Source organism: Silene latifolia, chromosome 3 (assembly GCF_048544455.1).
Source record: "Silene latifolia isolate original U9 population chromosome 3, ASM4854445v1, whole genome shotgun sequence".
Taxonomy (NCBI): domain Eukaryota; kingdom Viridiplantae; phylum Streptophyta; class Magnoliopsida; order Caryophyllales; family Caryophyllaceae; genus Silene; species Silene latifolia.
The window spans coordinates 116,930,575-116,948,155 of NC_133528.1; the positions used below are offsets into that span (position 1 = coordinate 116,930,575).

At 41.7% G+C, this 17,581-nt stretch overlaps 1 non-coding gene across 1 annotated transcript; it reads right to left on the reverse strand.

The window, feature by feature from the left end:
* Nucleotides 1–2,686: 2,686 nt before the first annotated feature.
* On the reverse strand, nt 2,687–2,793 carry LOC141650184 (small nucleolar RNA R71). Its single transcript, XR_012546233.1, has one exon. It is a non-coding gene; the product is annotated as a small nucleolar RNA R71 (small nucleolar RNA).
* Between the last annotated feature and the right edge of the window lie 14,788 nt (nt 2,794–17,581).

A 17,581-nucleotide genomic window follows, 5' to 3' on the forward strand; every position in this document is an offset into this window, starting at 1 on the left:
TTTGGACCATTAATTTTGACATGTTGGAAGTCGTGCTTGGATTTTGAATGCAGATTTGTGACGAATAGTGAAAGTAATAGTTACTTTTATTGCATTCTTTTTTTTACATTTTCAATGTCTACTAGCTTTGTAGCCCAACTCATTTATTATCGAAAAGATTCGTTATATATTTCACGGAGTTCGCGTTTTTCCTTTATATACGACTTGATACATACATGTGTTCGTGATTGTTGCTAAATATTCGAGTACAGTAGCGGATGCATTTATAACGTCATGTTTGCTATGAATAATGAGTAATGTCAAAAAGGAATTATATGTGTGGGGTAAATGACAAGGTATACGTATTAGTAATGTGTGTAATAATTCGGTGGTGAACTTCGGGGACGAAGTTCCTCTTTAGAGGGGAAGAGTAATGTCGCAAAATAAAAAGTCCGATATCATAATAATCTTGTTATTTGTTTATAATGTTTTCTATTGCTCCTGTTATATTTCCAGCATGAGTTATAATTGTTTTCATTGTTTGATGTGTAATTTGTAAGTTGGTTGTACAAGTTAAGTATGTTTAAGTAAAAGTTGAGTAGCGAAATGGTACAACTTTGAATCATGCGTTGTAATAGGCTTGTTAGGTAACATGTTTGTGTTATGTGACATGTTTTGTGTTGGTAATTATGGACTAGTGGGAGTATAGTTCCATAGTTGCGTGGCTAAAAGTTCGAAGTCGTAGTATGGTTGTTAATTGTGTTAGTACATGTGGTAAATTTGGTAATTGACGTTGTGGTTCGTAGGAGTTTGTGTATATGGTATTAGACAGTTGATGAGGATGACGTGGTGGGATGGTACTTCTGGGGAATAGTGACCTATGTTGGAAGAATAGTGGTGTCAACCTTGTTTCCGTGTTTTGTGCTTTTGGAGAAGGTGAGTTGAACTTCGGGGACGAAGTTCTTTTTAAGTGGGGAAGACTGTAATACCCGCCCTTTTAGGGACCCGTTGGCCGGCGTTGGCTGACCTTGGGGGCAGGTAATAGACCCTAGGGATACGTGCCAGAGTTACCTTGTGCCTTGGTTTCATTTTGATGCGAGCGGTACTCGATAGAGTAGGGGCCACTCGATCGAGTACGTTAGTTACTCGATCGAGTAGCGTCTTTTCAGCGAGGGTTTATAATCGTGTTTTCTTAAAACCGCAAATCATTTCCGCCTCTTTCTTCTAAACCTAAATGTCGTCCCTTCTTCTTCCCTTCACGAAATACCTTCCATAGGAGCTTTTGAGGATGCTAGTACCTTGAGGATGAGTTGCTTGAGTCGGGTAGCGGTCTTAACATCGTTGGGAGATGCGTAGGTATGTCGTCATCGTCATCTTTGTTTTTGTACTTCTTTGTATGGTGGTAGTCATAGTAATAGGCTTGTGTACTGATTGTTTAGGGATTGCTTGCTTGGTTGATATCGTATGGTTGTTCGAGGAATCACTGTTTTTTATTAAAGGTAGGTTCGCTTACTCAGTTTCTGTGGATGGTCTAGTGTGTCGGTTGTTGTGTTGTGTTTGTGGTGTTGTTGTTGTGAGTGTGTGGTGGAGTATATGCGGTAATCGATTGGTGTATACAGGTTGTTGGTTGTTGCTGTATTGCAGCTGTCTATGATTGATTGTCTCTGGTTCTCGAGGTGCGTCCTCGGAGTGGAGTGCCTTGCGGGAGTGGCTTCACGCCCCAGTTTTGCCCTCCGTGGAACCCGCCACGGGAGGTGATGTGCACATTAATGGGACGGGGTTATCGCTCGATATGATGAGCGGGGCTTAGGTGGGAACGACTGCGGTCCCTCACTGGCAGGGCTGGTCCAGTGGACGGTCGGTGACGGAGATTGATTAGAGTGGTTGTGACTGTGGGCGTGCTTAGTTGTGGTTGTTATAGTTGGTTATGTTTGCCGTGTCTTGTCTCAGTTACTGATCTTGTGTGGTTTGTCTTGTTTGTTTTGTTGTGTCTGCCGTGATCCCTTATGGTGAGCAGTCAGTCTTAGCAGGCGTTGTCTTGAATGATTGCTGGAGTCCGGGCTGGGATGAGTCCTCACGAGTTATGACATGAAGTAGTATATAATGATGAGTTTTATCTTTCTTTTAATAGTTTGGTTGTAACGCTTGTAAAACAGTTTATTGTTCTTTTATTGACCTTTGATGATTACTTTCCTCAGGTAACCGAGATGGTGATGTCCTTATATGCTAGGGAAGTTCTTAGTAAGGCTCCTTGGTATACGGGGGTGTCACCAACCCTTTTGGAAGAGAAGAAGAGGAGAACCCAATTCAAAACCAACCACAAAAACAACCCACAATGCCTAAATTTTCATCTCATTCCGTACCAACCGAGGAGAACCTATCAAATGGTACTCCAACACCACCTCACTTAACCGGTAATTTCATTGCCAAATCCGCATTCATATAACTAGTTGAGAGAAGCCAAATTGAAGGGATGCCTAGTGAAGATCCTCATCTACACATGGAGACTTTTTGTGACTATTGTGATGTTATCTCTCAAACCGGAGTAACCCAAGACCAAATTCGATGGGTGTTGTTTTCTTTTTCCTTGATCGAAGCCGTAAAGCAATGGTTGAAGAGCCTAGACAAAGCTACCCTTGGTATTAATTCATGGAAGAAGTTAGCACTTGCCTTCTACAAGAAGTTCTACCCTCCGGAGAAGACAAAAATGTTGAGAGCCCAAATCATCGGGTTCAAGCAAAGAGATGAGGAATCTTTATATGAAGCATGAGAGAGATTTAAGGACACTTATCGCTCTTGTCCACACCATGGACTTAGTGGGTGGTTCCTTGTTCAACAATTTTAGAAGGGCTTATATGAAGACTCACGAAATGTGCTTAATATGGGGTCCAATGGGAGGTTCACCAAGGTTGATGACAACCAAACATGGGCCAAAATCGAAGAGATGACGGTTCATAATTCCCAATATAGTAGACCACGAAAGGCCACTAGAGGAGGAAAGCATGAGGTAGATTCCATCACACAATTGGGTGCTCAACTAAGTGCTCATATTGACACCATCAACTTGAAGTTTGAGAAGGGCATGACTAAGCTTGATGAAGCTTCCAAATCACCCAAACAACATGTCAATACTATGATGGCATCATCCTCAATCCCAAATGGAGTATGTGAAAGTTGTGAAACCTTGGGACATGATCAAAACAAATGTAGAGGAACAAATGAACAAGTGAATTGCCTTCCAAGCATACAAGAATGACACCCCTTACTCCAACTACTATAATGAGAATACCAAATTCCATCCAAACCTTCATGCAAAAGCCAAAATGTCTAAAACCCTCAACCACATACACACAACCTCCAATGAGAAATCCTACTTAAAGACCATACTACAATCAACCCAACGACCAAGTCGTTGATGTCCAAAAAGCGGTCCTCCAAATGCAAAAGAGCCAACAAGATTTCTTTGCTCAAATGAAAAGGGATATCCAAGCCAATGAAACCACCATCAATAACGTCCTTGCTCACACCAAAATGTTGGAGACTCAATTGTCTCAACTGGCCTCTTATACCTCCCAAAGACGAAAGGGACAATTACCTCCTCAAGGTAATCCTCCCACAAGACATGAGACCATCAATGCTATCCACTTGAGGAGTGGTACTAGATATGAGGGGCCAAAGATGTCGGTTGAAGAAGGTATTGTTGAGAAGAATGACAAGTAAAATGATGTGATTGAGCCACTAAGAAAAAATCCTAAGGCGGTAGAGACAACAACCAATGACTCATCAAAGAAGAGAAATGAAGAGAAGGCTAAGGAAATTGAGAAAGAGCCTATTGTGATTAGACTTTCATTCCCAAGTCGCCAAGCTAAGCCCAAGTTTGATGAGGAACATGGAAATTTCATGGAGATTGTGAAGAACTTAGAAGTTTCTATACCATTCACGAAGCTAATCCATCATTTTTCGGCCTATGCAAAGTACATGAAAGATATTCTTACCAAGAATAAGTCCATCCAAAAGTTTGAAACCATCGCCTTTACAAAAGTGAGTAGTGCAATTCTACAAGGGAATTCCCCTCCAAAGCTCAAAGATCCGGGGAGTTTCTCCATTCCATGTACCATTGGTGATACCACAATCAAAAAAGCACTATGTGACATAGGTGCAAGTGTGAGTGTCATGCCATACTCGGTATGTGAAAGACTAGGAGTGAGAGCGCTCAAGTGCACCAACATTACCTTACAAATGGCGGATCGTTCAACAAAAAAACCACTAGGGGTATGGGAAGATGTACCCATGAGAGGTGGAAAGTTCATCATACCGGTGGACTTTGTCATTGTTGATATGGAGGAGGATTCCAACATTCTAATCATTCTAGGAAGACCCTTCCTACACACCACCGGAGCGGTGATCGATGTGAAATATGGAGAGCGCACACTTGAAGTAGGTGACGAAACAATCACCTTCAACCTTGATAAGACTATGAAAGCTATTAAAAGAGAGAGATGTTAGAGCTAGAGAGAGAAAAAACCTAAAAAAATCCAAAAAAATCAACAAAAAAGTTTGTGCAGATCCCTAGCTTTCTACAATGACGGCTGCAAAAAAGCAACGAACTTTATCAAATTCTTCACATAAAAATAACAAAAACTCAAATAAAAATCGTTTCTCCCCTTTAGATTTCACTGTTGCAGGTCCATCTTCTTCTGTTAAATTGTCTGCGGTTCCTGTCGACTTGGAGCCGTTAGACTTGGATGACCTTGTGGATGATGAGACGGAAGAATGGCTTTTGCAGACTCGTGATAAAGGAAAGAAGAAGCTGGATACTATCTTGGAAGAGCCAACAGGTTTGCTTCAATTTTCTGATGCTGATGTTAAGGCGGAATTAAACTTCTGGAAAAACTCTGTTATTTGTTTCATACTTGGTGCGAATCCTCCATGGGATGTGGTGGAGGATTTTATTCACAGGTTATGGGCGGATTATGGGGTGGATAGGGTTTCTTTCCTACCTTCTGGGGTGTTTTTGGTTAGATTTGGTCGACAAAAAGATCAAGAGGCTGTGTTAAAACAGGGACACTTTTTATTTGAAAATAAACCTTTGATTGTGCGACCATGGTCTGCCTCTGAACCCCTTACTAAAGCTGATGTGAAAGTTGTCCCAGTTTGGGCTAAGTTGCTTAATCTTCCTCTCAAATTCTGGGGCAAGTGTATTCCCCGAATTGCTGCTTTGATGGGTGATTTTATTCGATGTGATGGAGCAACAGAGGATAGAACTAGGCTAGCCTATGCTAGAGTGCTCATTGATGTCCCCTTTGGCAAAGCTACGCCTAAAGAGGTTCAGTTCCTTGATGAGGATGGGAAACTTGTTGTGATCTCTGTAGAGTTTGAGTGGAACCCCATCTTGTGTAAAATATGTGGTGGAGTTGGACATACTGATCAAGCTTGTAAGAAATCTAAAGGAAAAGTTCAGCAGAGAAAAAAGGTGTTTCAGAAATGGCAACCTAAAGTGCAGGCCTCTCAGGTTCCTGGTCCTAGCCTTAAGATCAGTCCTAGGGTGTCTACACCAAAGGTGCCCACTCCTATTCCCACCCCTAAGACTAATGCTGGTTCACCACCAATACCAATTGTTACAACCCCTGCTGTGTTGCCTAATCCATCTCAGGTGACATGGAATCAGAAAGGGACTCACCATATTGCTACTCCAGCAAGGGCGGTCATTAGATTGAGCGGCGGGAACACGGACCGTGGATGTAGCTCGACTAGATTTGGGAATCATTCCTTCCTTGATGCCCTAAACAATGCTACTCCCAAAGTAGGAATTGGTACTAGAACTACTATCTTGCCCCCAGAGGGGGGCAAGGGTCAATGATAGGCTTCTGGAATGTTAGGGGGCTTAATAGTCCATCAAAACAGAAACACATCAAGTGGTTCCTGCACCATCATGACATTGGACTATTTGGTCTCCTTGAGACGAAGATAAAACCTTCGTCTCTAAATCAAAATCGAGAATATATGTGAAGGTGGTGTATTTCTACTAATTCTTATTGCCATAAAGGAGGAAGAGTATGGTTATTATGGAAACCTCATATGTATCAAATTCACTTCATTGAGTATAATGCTCAATTTATCCATGTTTGTGTTGATGAGCTAGCTACTGGTGAGTCTTATCACCTCACCATGATCTATGCTTTTAATGGAGTTCAGGAAAGGAAAAGTCTGTGGTTAAAGCTTGAGCAGTTTTCAAACCAAATCAGGGGTCCTTGGCTACTGTGTGGAGATTTTAATACAGTGTTAAGACCTTCTGAAAGGCTTGGGGGGCAAACAACAGATGAAGAAATGGAGGACTTTCAACATTGTGTGGATCATTGCAATGTTCTTGATATGCCTGCTACTGGATCTTACTTTACTTGGAATAACAAGCAGGAAGCCAATACTAGAGTTTATAGCAGGTTGGATAGGGCCTTAGTCAATCATGAGTGGGTTCTGAAGAAGCCTGATTATGCTGCCCACTTCCATGTGGAAGGTTACTTTGACCATACTCCTTGTATTATACAGGATACCAAGTTTGGCTCTAGCAGTAGGAAGAGCTTCAAATTTTTTAATATGTGGAGTGGGGTGGAGGATTTTCTCCCATGTGTTAGTAAGGTTTGGGACTGTCCTGTCTATGGTACTCCCATGTTTTGTTTTGTGAGGAGATTGAAAATGCTTAAGAAACCATTGAAGGAATTGAATAGTGCTCTTTTTGAGGATGTTGAGAATAATGCTATGAGAGCTCGCAAGCATCTTGAATATGTTCAGGATCAGTTGAGAAGGGATCCTAGTAATGTTGAGCTTATGGACATTGAGAGGCAAGCTGCTAAAGATTTTCAGGAGCTTCAGAAAGCTTGTGATAGTTTCCTGCTTCAGAAATCAAAGGCAACTTGGTTGAAAGATGGGGACTCAAACTCTAGTTATTTCCACAGTTGCATTAAAGGGAGACAAGCTAGAAACAAAATTTTCAAAGTTGCTGATGATCAGGGTGTGTGGACTGATCCTGGTCAGATTCAGCAAGCCTTCTTGAGATTCTACCAAGGTCTGCTGGGTACGGAGGATGATGTGAAGCAGGTAAATGTTCAGGTAGTACAAAGAGGCCCTGTATGTACTGCTGAACATTGGGATATTATGTTGGCACCGGTTTCTGACTTGGAGATAAAAACTGCTGTCTTCTCCATTCCTGACCATAAAGCACCTGGGCCAGATGGGTACTCTAGTGGTTTTTATAAGACAGCCTGGAGTATAGTGGGAGAGGATGTTTGCACTGTGGTTAAAGATTTCTTTAAAAATGGTAAGCTCTTAAAGCAAGCTAACCATACTATTGTTTCTCTTCTTCCTAAAGTTGCACTGCCTGAGAATGTCACACAGTTTAGACCCATTTCATGCTGTAATGTGATCTATAAGGTCATTTCTAAATTGCTATGTGCAAGGTTGTCTACTGTCCTTCCCAACATTATCAGTCCCAATCAAGGTGGCTTTATTAAAGGAAGGAACATTATTGAGAATATCTTAGTGTGCCAAGATCTCATCAGGTTATACAAGAGAGCTTCTGTATCTCCCAGATGTCTCATCAAAGTAGATCTCAAAAAAGCATATGACTCAGTAAATTGGAGCTTCATTCACCAGATGCTAACTGCCTTGAATTTTCCTCCTCATTTGGTGCTAATGATTATGGAGTGCATCACTACTGCTTCATACTCACTTGTTCTGAATGGTGAGACTTTTGGGTTTTTCAAAGGGAAGAAGGGATTGAGACAATGGGATCCCTTATCTCCCCTTTTATTTACAATTGCCATGGAATATTTCTCTAGAATTCTGCATTTTACTACTGCCAATATGAAGTTCAGGTTCCACCCTTTGTGTGGAAGATTGCAATTAAGTCATCTTATGTTTGCAGACGATTTGTTGTTATTCTCCAGAGGGGATACTCAGTCTGTAATGGTGTTGTTGAGATCTTTTGCCACCTTTTCACAATCTTCTGGGTTGCATATGAACAAGCTCAAATCCAATATCTACTTTAATGGAGTCCCAAAGACTGATAGGGATCATATCATCAGTGCTTCTGGTTGTGTTGAGGGTAACATTCCTTTTAAGTATCTTGGCATCCCAATTGTTGCAGGGAAAATGGGGAAGAAGGACTGTCAAATATTAGTTGATAAAATTGTGGACAGGATTAGATCGTTTGGTGCTAGGAAATTGTCTTATGCAGGAAGGTTGGTGATGGTTCAAGCTGTGCTTACCTCTCTCTACACCTACTGGACTAGCATTTTCTTAATTCCTAAAGGAGTTCTGAGGAAGATTGATAGCATTTGTAGGAACTATCTTTGGGATGGATCTTGTATATATGTGAGAACCCCCTTGGTTAATTGGGACCAGGTTTGTTCCCCTAAAAAGGAGGGTGGACTTGGACTTAAAAATAGCTTTACTTGGAACACAGCTACAATGGGGAAGTTGGTATGGTGGATATATAGCAAGCCTGACAGTTTGTGGGTTAAATGGGTGCACCAAATTTATATGAAAGGCAGTGAGTGGGTTAATCACACTCCTAGGACTCACATGGGTGGAAATTGGAAGTCCATTTGCTCAGTTAGAGATGTGTTCTCTGCTGGGTACAGCAATGGGTGTTGGCTTGCAGACATGAGAGGTTACACAGTCAGTTCAGGTTATGAATGGCTAAGGCAGAAAAATCAACAGGTTGGATGGGCAAGGTTAATTTGGAAGAGCTGGATGGTGCCTAAGCATAGCTTCTTCTGTTGGCTTCTGCTCAGGAAGGCCCTGAATGTCAAAGAAAAACTGTTTAGGCATGGTGTTCTTGTTAATGACCAGTGCTGCATATGTGACAATGGGAAGGAGGATTTCAGTCATCTCTTTCAAGATTGCAGATATACTAAAATGGTGGTGGAGGCTATATGTTTATACCTGCAAATACCAGTTCCAACTGGGAATGGTATTATTTGGATAGGGAGAAGGAATTGGCCAGCTTATAAGAAGAATGTCTGTACACTTGCATTCATGGCAGTGTACTATGCAATATGGCAGCAACGCAACAGTGCCAGAGCAGAGGGTGTTCTACTGCAACCTGCTACATTGACTACTCAAATTATCAGATTGATGCAGGTTCATGCAAGGGTGAAACTGAATGTGAAGAATTATGAGCAAGAGTTGAATTGGATCAATGCACTTCTCACTGTATAATTTTCATGTAATTTGATCCTATAAAACCTAATTATTTAGCTTGTAATAGTCTTTGTGCTTAATGAGATTTCATACATTTCACCAAAAAAAAAAGACTATGAAAGCTCCCAATTTGTTTGAGCCATGTTTTATGGTTGATCACTATACTCGGAAGGGTGACAAGAAGAAGATGAAACTCCATTCAAAGAACAAGGAAAAGATGGAAATCTCAATGATAAGGGCAAAGACACACCGCCCAATTGGAAGAAAGATATTGATGATGTTGAAATGACTCTATTCGGAGAGCATGGAATTTTTCACAACAAGAATGAGAGGTTGCAAAGCTCACCCATGACAAGTTTTGATGAAGGCCTCATTGGCCATGATAACAAGGAAGGAGAGTTTCTCTCGTCAACTCATGATCCACCCTACATAGGAGAGAAATCAAATGAAGTTTACGGTCTATAAGACGATGAATTTGAAGGATTGGTTATTCCTTACATTGGAAATGCTATGACTCTAGACCAAGGCTTGATGGATCCTTGTCAACACTTTGACTCGGACTACCACAATGAAGACAAAAATGTGCATGGGTCTATGCAAGACCTTTACCATGAGAATGAACAAGCATTTGACTACTTCTACAAGGTGTTGAGCAACATCAACAACATCTTGGCTTTGCCCCTTGATACCTCTCACAAGAAGGAGAGTTTGGTGGAGTCCTCCCTAAACCACCATTTGTAAATATTCTAACCCCTTAACTTGCATTTCATTTAACTTGTACATTACTCATTTTTGCATTGCACTTTACATGATTTGTTTAACGGATTTGTGTAACATGAGAGGAAGTGAGGGAGGGATTTTAATGTGCTTCAAATGTATACTGTTTATGATCAAGTGTGGGGAAGCACATGCCTAGGCTAACCAAGCATTTGTAAAGCTACCCAAGAATAATTCAAGAAGAAAAAAAAAAGAAGAATTGACACAGGGTGATGACCCACTAGATGACCTGAGCTCGTGAGGACTGGGAAAGGGCTGCAAAATAAAAATCTACTCTGTGAAAGAATCTGCCCGAGCTGACTTCAGGTCGAGCGAGCCAAAGCTCAAGACTGTTAGAAATTATTAATCTCATATTTCGACATATTCATATATGTGACCATTAATTTAGCCATTAAATTAAATTTAGATCTTATGCATGCAAACATGAATAAGAATAAAGAAGAAATCGTTTTCCTTACTTTGAGTTTTCGGATATATGGGCACAAATGAGTTCTCCTACTCACTTGTTCTTGAGCTTTCCATTCAAATGGAAGAACAAGGATTCAAAGATAGAATCCCTCCCAAAGATATATACCCAAGATAACCTCTTAAAGACTAATATTATTTGAACTAGAAGAATATTAATCTTACTAAAATTGACCCCAAAATTATTTTGGTCTCTTGCTTTTTCGGTCAAGAGAGGAGGAAAGAAGGAGTAATTTTTCTCTCTAAAATTTCTTTTAGTTTTAGAAGTTATGAATGAATAAATAACCACACACATTTGTTGTAGTGTATATTAGGAAAAATATAGAGCAAAACCCCTTGGCCTTGCTCTAGGAAAACCGGGTATTGGGGGGGGGGGGGGGGGGAGGAGGGTAATGGCCAATGCATGACCAAGATGCTCTTCACAAAAGCAACTAGGTGTGCATGGCTAGAATGTATAGTAATCATTTTGTTTCCACTTAAATAATTAACACAAATTAAACATTGTATTCCCTCCATTTTTTCGGCACTTACATAAAATGGATGGTCCATTTTATGTTTTGTCATTTGTCAATTGTCACATGTTACTAGTGATGTGAATTTGTCATGTATTTTTAACATATTAAAAATCAACGTATTAATAAAAATACGTCATGTACAAAAACGACTTAGTAATTCATAATTACTTGTACCAAAACGGTTTACCAATTATAAATCACAACGTTTTGTATTTATAATAAATTATTCATTCAGTCTCAATTGTTTCCGTTAACAATAATTTCATCTAAGCAATAAAACAATTCGATTACTTAGACCGTATCTTATTTAATCAAATTACAATGAGATACATAAATATTACTTCCAAAATCGTCCGTCAATTTTAAGTAATTTAATTAACCCGTATCATTATACGATCAATTAAATAATCAATTAAGAGTGTTACCCTTTAGGTATGACCTAAGGGGATCAACTGATCACCACCGTCGCACGACAGTAATGTCAAACTCTAGTCAGCCAATCATTACCGATATGTGTGGACCAGTTGACTGTAAAATATTACTTCCCACATGTATTCTTAAAAATGAGACTTAAACATGTGATCATCATGATCGACAGTTGTGATCGCATTATTGTCGCAGGACACATATTCCAACAATCTCCAACTTGTCCTCGACAAGTGTGCGTCACCAATTCTCTTTCCCTATTACTATCTCCCACTCAATGCAAGGTGTCTTTCAGGTCTTACTTGCAAGTGATCATATCTAGAGTGGTTTCCTCGATCTGGAGAATAACTAATTGACCGGAATTATCCACCATGGATACCTTCCGAGCGTGGCCACGCATTTCCAGTTCATTGCTCCTCGAGTGGCCCTGAGATGTTGTTATAACCTTGACAATGGGTGGACAATTCCTATCGCACTTATTCCCTTCGACTAGCCACAGCTATTGATGCGTGTCATTTATATGATGTTTTACATCTCTTTTTACACGCATTTCAGAGCTCATTTGTGTACTATTTGCTGCTTTTCTCCCTATTTCCATCTACTTCCGTATTTTGTACTTTATTGCAGAAATGTGAAGAATTCGACGGGAAATCAAGCCAAATCTGTCCCCGAGTAAGCCGCATTGCAAATGACGTAAAGGAGTTGCTTAAGGAACGAGCTTGGTGCGCAATCCAAGGCCCGAAAGACAAGTCCACGAGTTAAAAGAAGTCAAGTAGCAGCTTAGCCAGTCGACCGACCAACCTAGTCAGTCGATCGACCAAGGCTCGGTTTCCAGAAGCTACTGTTGCTGAGGAGCAGTCGATCGACCAGCATCTTCAGTCGATCGACCAGCTTTCAATTCCAGACGGAATTAAAAGATTGAGAAACTCAAGGCCCGTGAAGTTTAGGTTTTAGGAAATAATTGTTGCGTTGGTTTCTATATAACGTAACCTAAGAACATCAGAATAGGCATCAAGCTTTATATCAATTTTTACTTAAGTTTTCATAAAGTAATACTTAGTTTTGTGCAAAGTTCAATAATTAGGGTTTGGGTTATTATTGAGCATCGGATCTTTCAGTTCTTAATCTTAATCTTTCTTTGAAATCTCGGTATTCCTCTGCCCTAATTCCTGTTCTTCTTTATTTTCGTTAGTATAGAATTGTTAGTTAATTCCCTAAGCCGTTTTATTGTTTATGTTTATTGTTCTCTTTGTCAATTCAAGCATGAATTCTTTAGTCTTAATCTTTAATGTTGTTATAGTTTTCATCATTGCCATGAGTAGCTAAATAGCTTGTGCTAGGATGTAGGCGATTTATGGCTAGGCGGCATTAGATTAGACACACGGATCTGAACCAGCGTGTCGGTCGATCGATCGACATTGTTGGTCGATCGACTGACCTTGTAAGGTTATCTTCGTCTTAATTGTTTTTAAACTTGTATTTAACAAATCGAATGCATGCGACCAGTTAGATACCTATTTTGTGACCGACCCATTAGACCGAAAGGTAGGGTAGGTTATGTGACCGTCAATTAACTCGACTAAACTGTGCTAAGATCGAAAGATAGGTATAGTTTGGACCATTAGTCACTTTTCAGGACGAAAGTTAGTATTAGTGACATTAGGGACCTATAGTGAGATCGAGAGATGCTATTTGTTAGGAGTGGACCGAGAGGACCTCTTATTTCCCGCCTTACCTGTGTTTAATTCAGACCGACTTAGTTTCTTCGCCGCTTAGGAAGTCGTAATGACCCGACCATCCTAGTACCTTTCTTTTATCTGTTTAATCCACATCTTTAGTTTATTTTCTTCTTATTGTTATTAGTTATAGACCAATTCAACCAACCCCCATAATAGTTACCTTTGACTGATCATAGAACAACTAGAATTTACAACTGCCTCCTTGTGGTTCGACCCTGTTACCACTAGCCTAGGTTAGTCTTAATAGGAGATTATAAATTTTATCTTTGGTACTCACAACGACGGGTATCAAATTTTGGCGCCGTTGCCGGGGAGGCAATAGTCCTAATTTTAGTTGCTTTTATTTTCAGTCCTTCTCAGTTTAAGGGACTTTTGTTCCTTAAACTTTTCTTATATTCTTGTTGTAGTTTCATCTTATGCACAGTCACGGGGTGGAGAATTATTACCATTTGACTCGAGATAGAGAAATCTTTGCGCGGGTTGAGACGAGCACGAAGGATATTGTCGACGAGAGGAAGAGCTGAGTACTCTGTTTAGCTATCTCGAGCACGATCTGTTTGAGGAAGACCAACAGTCTTCACCCACCTCTTCAGCCGAACCAGTTATTTTCCAAGAAATTCCAGTCATGGCCGAGGAAGCGAGTATAGCTAGTTTTTCCGAGCCGACAGCCGCCGACTTGTACAAAGGGTTCGAACCACGGAGAAGCCAGGAAATTCGAACCAAAGCCTCGCTTACATTACTATGGTTGAGAGAAACCAGTTTGGGGGAGCTGCAAATGAAGATGCAGCTAAGCACATGGAGACCTTCATTGACTATTGCAGCGCCATTCCCCCACCACCGGTGGCGTGACCCAGGATCAAATCAAGGAGACCATGTTCATCTTTTCCCTTCGTGATGCCGCAAGGGAATGGTATAGGGATTTGGACAAGACTGTTCGGGAGATCACCGATTGGAATACATTGGCATTGGCGTTCTACAAGAAGTACTTCTTCTCGCTTCAAGGACGATCGCTATTAGAGCTCAAATCACGGGCTTTAAACAAGGGCCGGATGAGAATTTCCACGAGGCATGGGTCCGATTCAAGAAGTTGGTGCGGACCATACCGCACCATGGGATTGCAAAGTGGAGTTTGTGCAATCATTTCTACAATGGGTTGTACGACGATCAGAGGGCCATTTTGGATGCCGCGCCAATGGGAGCATTCGCTGAAAATTTGGGAGCAACCAAAGGGTGGAAAATCATTGATGATCTCGCTACCCACAAGGCCGAGTATGGGAATTCGAGAGGGAACCAGAGGAGAGCCGCTGAATCTTCCTCTCGTTCTTTCGCACTTGAGGCTCTTACCGCAAGATTTGACAAGTATGAGCTAGGAGGAGTCTCTAAGGGTGGGATATACCAAGTCAATCTTTGTGTCGACGGTCCCTTCGTCTCGTGAAAGGTGTGGAGTTGAGGGCCATGTCTCAAAAAATTGCCCTAGTCCATTTGAATCTTGCGCCGCCTTCCAACACTATAGGCAGACAAACACCTACTTTGAGCCAAGCCACCCGAATTTGAGTTGGAGAAGCCAAAATGTCCAAAATCCAACCCAACATCCGCCCACAAAGCTGACAGTCGTATGTTCCGCCTCATCAAAAGCAACAAGCAGCAGAAGCCTCCTTATAAAGCCGCAAAGAAAGAACAATCACAAAATTTCGAGTTTTCGAGCTTAAGAATGTTGCTAAAGGAGTCCCAAGCAAGAGAGGCCGGGATGAAGTTACTTGAGAGCCAAATTGCTCAACTAGCTAGTAAAAGTAACACTCGAGCTCCCGGACACCTACCCACTCAACCCGAACAAAAGGAGACCCTAAATGCCATCACCTTGAGGAGCGGGTCCACCCTTAACGGTCCTGCCATGGTTGAGGATGCTGTCGAGAAAGATGAGCCAGAAACAAGCCAAGAGAAAGCTTCAACGAACAATTCAAAGAAAAAGACGTCTGCCAGGAAAATCAGTCGATCGACTGATATACCTAGTCGATCGATCGATTTACGGGTTCCGGAGCTTCGAATGTGCATTCCGATCGATCGATCGAGGAGGGTGGTCGATCGACCAATATCACTGCTGATGCTGAAGATTTTCGTCCTTTAATGCCAACTAATCTACGAGACCACTTGTTTCGGGGTACCACCGTCCCGAAAGTTTTAGGGGCAGACCCGAATGCTGATGGGTCAGTCCCGGCTCCGAAGTTCGATCCAATGACGGTCAATGGGTCTCATTTGAGACGGTCTGAGGAGGGATCTAGCTTCAACAAAGAAAAGGTAACGGACTTCCAGCCAAAGTCCAAGGACGCCGGCGCGCGCGAATTAGAGGAGAGGGCTAAGGTGCTCCTTACAGCCCCATATCCGGAGAGACTCGTGCCAACCAAGGAACAGGTATCTTTCAGTAAGTTTGAGAAAGTTATCCGTAGTCTGAATGTACAAGTCCCCTTCCTTGAGCTAGTTAACCAAGTACCCGCTTACACCAAATTTATGAAACAACTGTTGTCTAAAAAGCGGTCACTTGAAACAGTGCACACTGTCGCACTTACCAAGGAGTCTTGTTCTTTATCGTTCTCACATGCGCCCCTTAAGTTAGAGGACCCGGGCAGTTTTTCCGTCCCTTGTAGCATAGGTACCTTTTCTATCGAAAAGGCTTTATGTGATTTGGGAGCTAGCATAAGTGTCATGCCTTTGAGTCTAGCCAGGAAGCTTAAACCGACGGGTTTGCTATTACCGAGATGACAGTCCAGATGGCTGACCGATCTGCGGTCGAGCCCATAGGAGTCCTAGAGGACATACCCGTCCAGATAGGGAAGTTTTTCTTCCCTGTCGACTTTGTTGTCCTTGACATGCCTGAGGATGACCATATTCCCATCATTTTGGGAAGGCCATTTTTGCACACCGCCGGGTGCGTCATCGACGTCGGTCTAGGTACTTTGACCTTCAAAGTGGGAAAGCACTCTATTGTTTTTGCCCAGCCGGCTAAGAAAAAGGATCCCATGTGGCCCGTCACTTGTAATACGGTCTCTGAAAAGAGATCGTACTTTGTACTTTCCGACATGCCTATTACTATCGTCAGTATTAACCCCTCCGCCCCGGATTGGGAGCAAGATGGAGGAAGAATCTGTTGCTTTAAATAATGCAGGAGCTGGTTTGGGGAAGGGAGTACTACAAGTTGCGCCGGTGTAGCGCCCGATCATTCAAAGAGGAGGCCTAGGATGCTTAAGCTATGGGACTGATGAAGAAGTAGAGGATGAGCCAGCCAAGGTGAGATGGGCTGATTTGGACTCCGATGATTCTGAGGGAGTCCTTGATTGGGAAGATGACGACGCTGATCAGCTGAATTCTCCGTCTGTCGAAGCTGGGAAGGGTGCAACTGATAAGATGAGCACCATTGAGGCTACCTCTAGTAGCCATAAGCCGACGAAGTGGGCCATACCGTGGTCCTTTTTGATCAACTATTAGTTGATCGAGTTCGTTATAAACTTCATTTTATTGCTTTCGAACTATTTTCTATTGCTTTTGTGTGCGCGAAAACTTCGCTTTTATTTTGTTTGCTTAGGATTTTTAAGTACTTTAGACTTCGTTCTGGGTTTTGCGCAATTTCGGGCGCGTACTATTGTGCATTTGCAGGTATTTAGAGCTTATTAGCTCAAATCATTGAGCAATTACGAAGAAATAAGACACCGCAGTATTTTCGATCGATCGATTGGTATCATTGGTCGATCGACCGAGTTGCGGGTTACAGGAGCTACCGTTTCACGACCATCCGGTCGATCGACGCCTCGTAGGTCGATCGATCGCCGCTCTTCGCTATATTCTTTCACGACCTCTCCCCTGCTTTGTGTTTGGTCGATATGCGGATCTAAGGGAGTCTTCTACTCCACTTCATTTTCCGTCGCATTATCTATTTCTTCTTTTGTCTCATTTATGCACAATTTTTACGTTTCAAAATTGTTTTCTTCGGTCTTACGCGTGGTAATTTATGTCTTTCAGGCACACTTATCGGTAGCACTGCTGGCTACTGAAACCTCCTAGCTCACGCTGGTTTGGGGAGGTTTCTTTTGCTGCGCTTAAAGTCTTGTGAGTTCCCAAGTCTTTACCTTATGTCATTGTGTTTTATTTCCCTTTTCTCGCAAATTCCCGTTTTCCATTTTTCTTCATTACTTGATTTTGCACAATGGGGACATTGTGCGATTTGGTTTGGGGAAGGGTTTTGCGTCGCATATCATTTGCTTGCATTCACGTTTACATTTTTGCCTTGCATTGTTTATTTCATTCTCATATATACAAAATTCCAAAAAAATTGAAAAATTTCAAAAATTTCAATAAAATGCATGTTTATTTTAGCATATAGGTCGAGTCGGAACGGTAGTATTTCAAGGATGATTTTGCATTTGCACCTGTTTTGCCTGAGCCCTGCTTGATTAACATGTTATTAGTAGAATCGTAAATGCATATCTA